The sequence below is a fragment of the Euleptes europaea genome, chromosome 3, assembly GCF_029931775.1.
Source record: "Euleptes europaea isolate rEulEur1 chromosome 3, rEulEur1.hap1, whole genome shotgun sequence".
Classification (NCBI taxonomy): domain Eukaryota; kingdom Metazoa; phylum Chordata; class Lepidosauria; order Squamata; family Sphaerodactylidae; genus Euleptes; species Euleptes europaea.
In genome coordinates, this window is record NC_079314.1 from 16882289 (window position 1) to 16889864 (window position 7576).

Here is a 7576-nt window from a genome sequence, read left to right on the forward strand (position 1 = left end):
GTTTAGCTTCCGAGATCTGATGAGATCAGGCTGAGCAATCCAGGTCAGAGACCCGCATACAGCTGACTTATCCCAAAGAATATATGCATTTGCAAATGAGACAAAAGCATAACCATTTCCAATGCTTTAAATAAAATGTTTTTAAAGCCACGATAATAAATTGAACCATAGGAAATGAATTAAACTTCAAGTTGAGGTGTCAAAAGCAGCCATGAACGGAAGCTCCAAATAAACAAAGCAACTTCAAGGCTTACAAAGAAGAGTACAATAGTTATACAATACAGACACACTGAATACTCTCCCCGGACTTGCCTGTAAAAGACCCAGCATAACGTGAGTCAAAAGGATAATACAGAACACCGATCTGCAATCAAGCAGAGATAAATACATGACAGACAGGGAAAGCATAGAGTTTGCTTCTCCTGTTGAGCCCTCACTGACTAAGGCAGCAACCAATCACGTGGCTCCAGGTGCCAGCATCCTTCTTCACATTGTCCAAGCTGCATCACTCCAGGTGCCCACAGAGTGGCGCTGACTCTTCACAAATAGACCGCAGCTGGTGTTTGCAGCAGATCCCTCTGAAAGCATTTGAAGCATTCAAAGCAGCTGCATAGACCTTTGCTGTTCGGGTGGCCGTCAAGCCGCTTCCGACTCATGGCGACCCTATGAACCAGTGTCCTCCAAAACGTCCTATCCTTAAAAGCCTTGCTCAGATCTTGCAAATTGAGGGCTGAGGCTTCCTTTATAGAGGCAATCCATCTCTTGTTGGGTCTTCCTCTTTTCCTGCTGCCTTCAACTTTTCCTAGCATGACTGTTCGGGTGGCAATGTTAGTGAACACGATCTTCTCCTCGAGTTCACCTGTGACAGGAGGCAGCTTCTTGCTTTAGCTGCCTCAGGTCTCAGGTGGAGACTCCAAGATAAGATCACCATGGTATCCCCAGTGCAGACTGACAATTTGAGGTGCTTGAGATACGGCTCTTGCAATGCATGGCCTACGCCCCAATTCCATAAAGGTGATACTTAGTGGTAGAGCACTACTGCTTGGCATCCCCAGCATCTCCAGGATCAGGTAGGAGGTGACCATGAAAGAAGGAGAGTTGGTGTTTATATGCCAACTTTCTCCACCACTTAAGGAAGAATCAAACCAGCTTACAATCACCTCCCCCTTCCCACAACAGACACCCTGTGAGGTAGGTGGGGCTGAAAGAGCTGTGACTAGCCCAAGGTCACCCAGCTGGCTTCATGTGTAGGAGTGGAGAAACCAACTTGGTTCACCAGATCAGTGTCCCCCGCTCATGTGGAGGAGTGGGGAATCAAACCTGGTTCTCCAGATTAGAGTCCACCGCTCCAAACCACTGCTCTTAACCACTACAGCATACTGGCTCTCTGTTGTACCCCACTGTGGTCCTTGTTCTCCCCAAGTTCCACCCCCAAATCTCCAGGAATTTCCCAACCTGGATCTGGCAACCCTACCACTGAATCTCCCTCTGGTGGCTGGGGGTCCTGGCAACCCTATGTGGCATGGATACTATAGTCAGGAGGAGAATTGGGTGAGATTGAGGGGGAAGGATGGCTGGATCAGACTCACTGTCAATAGAATTAGGGGTACTTGGGACTTGACTCATGCTTACTATGCTTCATATATCTGAAAGAACTGAGGTCTGAAAGTTTTGTGCATTTGTCTTATTCTTGCTATTAAGTGTCCTGTTCTGTTCTTAAATCTGCTTTCGTGTCTGTTGTTTTCAATGGGAAGCGCCTTTCCATTTTACAGATCCACTGCTGGGAATGGGAGCTGGGAGCTTGTAGGTTCACCACAAGAAGAATACTGGAAAACAACTAGAATCCAAAACATTACGGAAGGGAATGACAAACTGTTAAGAGCATGAGGCAACTATGTGCCAGCAAAAGAAGGCAGGAAAGAGTAGATACATGGAGCACATGAAGCTGCTCCCTTCTGGGTCATACTGTTGATCAATCGAGGTCAGGATTGTCTACTCTGACTGGCAGCTGCTCTCCTGAGGCTTGGGTTGAGGTCTCCCACACCACCTTCTCCGTTTGAACAGGAGATGTTGGGGTTGAACCTTCTACATGCAAAGCAGATTTCTACCACTGAACCACAACCTCTCTGCCATTTGTCATTACTTTTGTATTATTTGTGAATCCATTTGTCAATACTTGGTTTCCTTTTATTAGATATTGTACAGGGGGAAGCAAATATTCTCATAAGTATTTCAGCTGAACTGAAATGTAGTATCTTTTGTGTACTTCCTTTTTTGACATATATTCATGTTGGAAAAATAAAGCTATTTACTGAGTACTATTCTCAGTAGCGTAAAAGCAAGAAATAAGGCTGGGTGTGTTTGCTCCCTTCCTAGGGGTGAACATAAACAAACAAAAATTAGGTTTGGGTCATCTGCCACTTCAAAAAATTAAGAACATGAGAAAGGCCCTGCTGGATCAGACCAAGGCCCATTAAGTCCAGCAGTCTGTTCACACAGTGGCCAACCAGGTGCCTCTAGGAAGCCACAAACAAGACAACTGCGGCAGCACCATCCTGCCTGTGTTCCACCGCACCCAAAATAATAGGCATGCTCCTCTGATCCTGGAGAGAATAGGTATGCAGCATGACTAGTATCCATTTTAACTAATACCCATGAATACCCCTTTCCTCCATGAATATGTCTACTCCCCTCTTAAAGCCTTCCAAGTTGGCAGCCCTCATCACATCCTGGGGCAGGGAGTTCCACTATTTAACTATGTGTTGTGTGAAAAAATACTTCCTTTTATCTGTTTTGAATCTGTCGCCCTCCAGCTTCAATAGATGATCTTGCGTTCTAGTATTATGGGAGAGGGAGAAAAACTTCTCCCTGTCCACTCTCTCCAAACCATGCATAATTTTATAGACCTCTATCATGTCACCCCTCAGCCACCTTCTTTCCAAGCTAAACAGCCCTAAGCGTCTTAACCGCTTCCCATAGGACAGTTGCTCTAGTCCCCTAATCATTTTGGTTGCTCTTTTCTGCACCTTCTCAAGCTCTGTAATATCCTTTTTTAGGTGCGGTGACCAGAACTGTACACAGTATTCCAAGTGTGGTTTCACCATTGATTTGTACAAGGGCAGTATGATATCAGCAGTTTTATTTTCTATTCCTCGTCTAATTATGGCCAGCATGGAATTTGCCTTTTTTACAGCAGCCACACACTGGGTTAAAATCTTCATTGAGCTATCCACTACCACCCCAAGATCCCTTTCTTGGTCTGTCACTGCCAGCACAGATCCCATCAGGGTATATGTGAAGTTGGGATTTTTTGCCCCAATATGCCTCACTTTACACTTGCTCACATTGAATCTCATTTGCCATTTTAATGCCCATTCTTCCAGTTAGGGCTGTCAATTCGGTTCGGCCCGAACTGAAAATCAGCCGAATTTCCCTTGATTCGGCGGTTTTTAGTTCGGGAGGAACCGAACTCAAAACTGGCGGGCAACTGGGGCCCCCGAATTCAGCGAGTTCGGGAGTTCGCGAATAAATTCGGCCAATTCGGGGCCGTCAGTAAGCAGCATAACCTTCAGTAAGCAGCATTCTCCTCCCCCGGCCAATCGGTGGCCAAGCTGGATCTTCTTCTAGCCAATCAGTCAGGATTGAGTACTGGAGGAATCAGCTGATGTGCCGCCCCGCCGGGGAAAGAGAGAGAGAGGGAAATCCTTGTGTGTGTGTGCGGGGGTGCTTGTGCACATTCGCTCCTTTCCGTGGCTGCAGGGGGCGCATGTTTTGGGGTACAGACCCCAAACTTTCAGGGGATATTCAGACAAGTTTTATTAAGAGACCACCCAAGTTTCGTAAACATTGGGTCAGGGGGTCCCGAGATATGGGCTCCCCCCTTTTTCTTTCCATGGCTGCAGAGGGCGCATTTTTGGGTGTGCCGACCCCAAACTTTCAGCGGAGCATCAGACAAGGCTTCTTAAGATACCCCCCAAGTTTTGTAAACATTGGGTCAGGGGGTCCCGAGATATGGGCTCCACCCCTTTTTCCTCTCCCCCCTTTTCCATTTTCGTAGCTGCAGGGGCGCTTTTTGGGGGGTGCAGCCCCCAAACTTTTATCATAGCTTCAGAGAATCCCTCTTAAGAGACCACCCAAGTTTTGTAAAGATGGGTTCAGTGGGGGCTGAAATATCGGCTCCCCCCTTTTCTCTTTCCGTGGCTGCAGGGGGCGCATTTTTGGGTGTGCCGACCCCAAACTTTCAGCGGAGATTCAGACAAGGCTTTTTAAGAGACCACCCAAGTTTTGTAAACATTGGGTCAGGGCCCCCCGAGATATGGGCTTTCCTCTTTTCCCTATTGGGATGAATGGATCACCCTCGAGAGATGCATACATATGGATCTTATATTGGATACAAATGGAATCATATTGGATTACCCAGCCTCCCAGCCCCTCCTGCTGGAACAGAAGACAGCCACAGTAAGACCCCTTTGGGGGCTTTAATCTATAATTTTTCTTTTCTCTGTGTGTGTGCGGGGGGAAAGCAGAGTCTCTCTGTGTGTGTGTGTGTGGGGAGGGAGGGAGCAGTTTCTGTGGGTGGGTGGGGGGAAGCCAAAGGGGGCTTTTGCCCGTTCTGCCTGGGGTGTGTGTTCCCCCTCCAGTCTCTCTCTCCCTGGTTTGAGGGGGGGCTTCATTTTTATTCTTCAGGTTTTTCCTCATTCATAAGATCAGTTAGGTTATTTTGATGCTTGCTCAAAACTGGTTTTCAAATGGTGACTTAAAGAATGCATCTGCCTGGTCCCAAGTCCAATGCAAAAGGAGAAATTCCACCCCTCCTGCTCATTATGCATAGCTAGCTGCCTCTGTCCCTTTCCATGGTATGCAAACTCCCAGGTGTCAGGTGTTCCTTTGCACTGTTGCAAAGGTGTTGCATTGCGTGCTTGTGTTGCTTTGCAGTTGTATTGTTTTGCAAAATTCTTCACACCTGCCCCGCCCTTTGCATGTTTGCAAAGGTGTTGCTTTTCAGTTGTGTTGCTTTGCAAAGTTCTTAGCACCTGCCCCGCCCTTGCTCTCATCAGCTGTTTGTCGGGGCTGGGAGCTTTGTGCGTGGGCGGCAAGCTCTGCTGAGAGATACACATTAAGGGTGGGGGGACCCCTTTCAGGGCCCTTATCTCAGCCCCCCCTGACCCAATCTTTACAAAACTTGGGGAGTCTTTCAATATACGTCCTTTAAAGCTCTGCTGAAAGTTTGGGACCTCTAAGCCCAAAAATGCCCCCCCAGAGCCGCAGAAAGGCGCGATTGTGTTTTTAATGGCTTTATTCGGCCGAATTTTTTTTCCGAACTTTGAATTCCCGCCGAATTGAACGGATCCGAAGTGGGGGAGGTCGGACTTCGGCACGTACCGAACCCACAAGGGCCAAATTCGGCCGAATCTGAACTGTACCGAATTTTTTTTTTTGACAGCCCTACTTCCAGTATGTAGAGATCCTTCTGGAGCTCTTCACAGTCCAATTTTGTTTTAACCACCCTAAATAATTTGGTGTCATCTGCAAACTTGGCTACTTCGCTGTTTAACCCCAACCCCAGGTCACTGATGAACAGGTTGAAAAGCATCGGTCCCAACACAGATCCCTGAGGGACCCCACTGCTCACATCCCGCCATTGTGAGAACTGACCATTGATTCCTACTCTCTGCTTCCTATTTTTTCAGCCAGTTCTCAATCCATAAGAGGACTTGTCCTCTTATCCCGTGACTATGAAGTTTGCTTAGCAGTCTTTGGTGGGGGACTTTGTCAAAAGCCTTTTGGAAATCCAAATACACGAAGTCCACAGGCTCATTCCTGTCCACATGCTTATTGAGGCTTTCAAAAAACTCTAATAGGTTAGTGAGACAGGACCTACCTTTACAGAAGCCATGTTGGGTTTTGCTCAGCAGACCCTGCCCTTCTATATGCTTGACAATTCTGTCTTTAATAATGCTTTCCATCAATTTACCCTGAACAGATGTTAAGCTAACTGGCCTGTAATTTCCTCGGTCCCCCCTGGAAGCTTTTTTATAAATGGGTGTCACATTGGCCATTCTCCAGTCCTCTGGTACAGAGGCTGATCGAAGGGACATATTACATATCTTTGTTAGAAGTTCAGCAATTTCCCATTTGAGTTCTTGAAGAACTCTAGGATGAATACCGTCTGGTCCCTGTGACTTGTTAGTTTGCAGTTTGTCTAGACTAGTTTGTCTTATGTTCTTATAGTTGTTTCCATTAAAAAGCACATCTCCCACTGTACGCATGAGTTGGTCCCTCCTTTCTCAGTTTGGAACACAAATCTGGGACCGAAGGATCATGGAAGGGGATGCTGGCTGTGTTAAAAGCATCACAGATGTGGAAGAGGATGAAAAGACAGCCTAGGATTTGGCTCTGCTCATGCCTTCTGAACCCTCATTGGCCTAGGCAGCGAGCAATCACAATGCTCCAAGAGCAGGCATCCTTCCTCACAGTTTCCAAATTGCATTCCTCCAGGTACCCACTGAGTGGCACTGACTCACCACCAATGGCCTGTAGCTCATGCTTGTAGACAGGTCCTTCTTATCCACCCCAAAGCATTTGAAGGTGTCAAAGAGGTCGCCCAGGCAGTTGCTCTTTGGGGGGCCATGCTGGTGAACAAGAATTCCCACAGCATCACAGAACCATCGACTTGGAAGGGACCACCAGGGTCATCTAGTCCAACCCCACTAGAGAATCACAATTAGACCCCCCCCAAGACAAAGCTTTCCACTGGTCCCCCCTCTAACCACCAAGCTGAAATCTAGACAGTGTAAAAATCACATGACTTTCCCAATTCCATGGGTCCCTAGGGTGACACCCCCAAATAAAATTTTGCCCTCCTCTTCTGCACAAGAGACCAGCAACTGGAATGACTTCCCAGAGCTGGTAAGAAAAACCTTCAAGAAAAGGCTTTTGTCGTTTTTCCAGTTCACAGACAGACTCTTGTTTAGTTTAGTTTTGTTTATTAGATTTGCCTTGAAAACCTTATGGGGGTCATCATAAGTCGGCTGAGACTCCACGCCACTTTCCGCCACAGAAGCCTCGGTGACAAACCATGCCCACCTGACCTGGTGTATTGCTGGAGGCAACGTAACAGTTTCCCTAGCACAGAGCCTGAGTTATGGATGTGTACCATCCCACTGAGCAATGTTGATAATCTTACTATAAAGGTTTAATGTAATGTAATGTAATTTTATTGCCTGACCATGGAATGTAACAACACAGAACTGTTCAAAGCCGCTCTGTCTGGAACAGTAAAGCACTTCTTACTTCTTTTCTGATTCCTCAGATGTCTCAGCAGAGTAGGGATCTCCCCCCTTGTCTCAAATTTTTGCTTGGGGGGAGGGATTTTGCTTGGGGGGGTGGATATCCACCCCACCTCCTGACACATCCCACTGGCCCATGAGAAGTTTTATTCTTTCTTGCATCTGTTTTCTTCAAGATCCTTCAATTTTCCATCTGAGTGAGAGCTTTGGAATTTCACTTCTAAGCCAAATTCGGAGTCCGCGGTGGGCAGAGTTAAAAGGGAAATCTGGGTGCAGAAGCGGAGCAC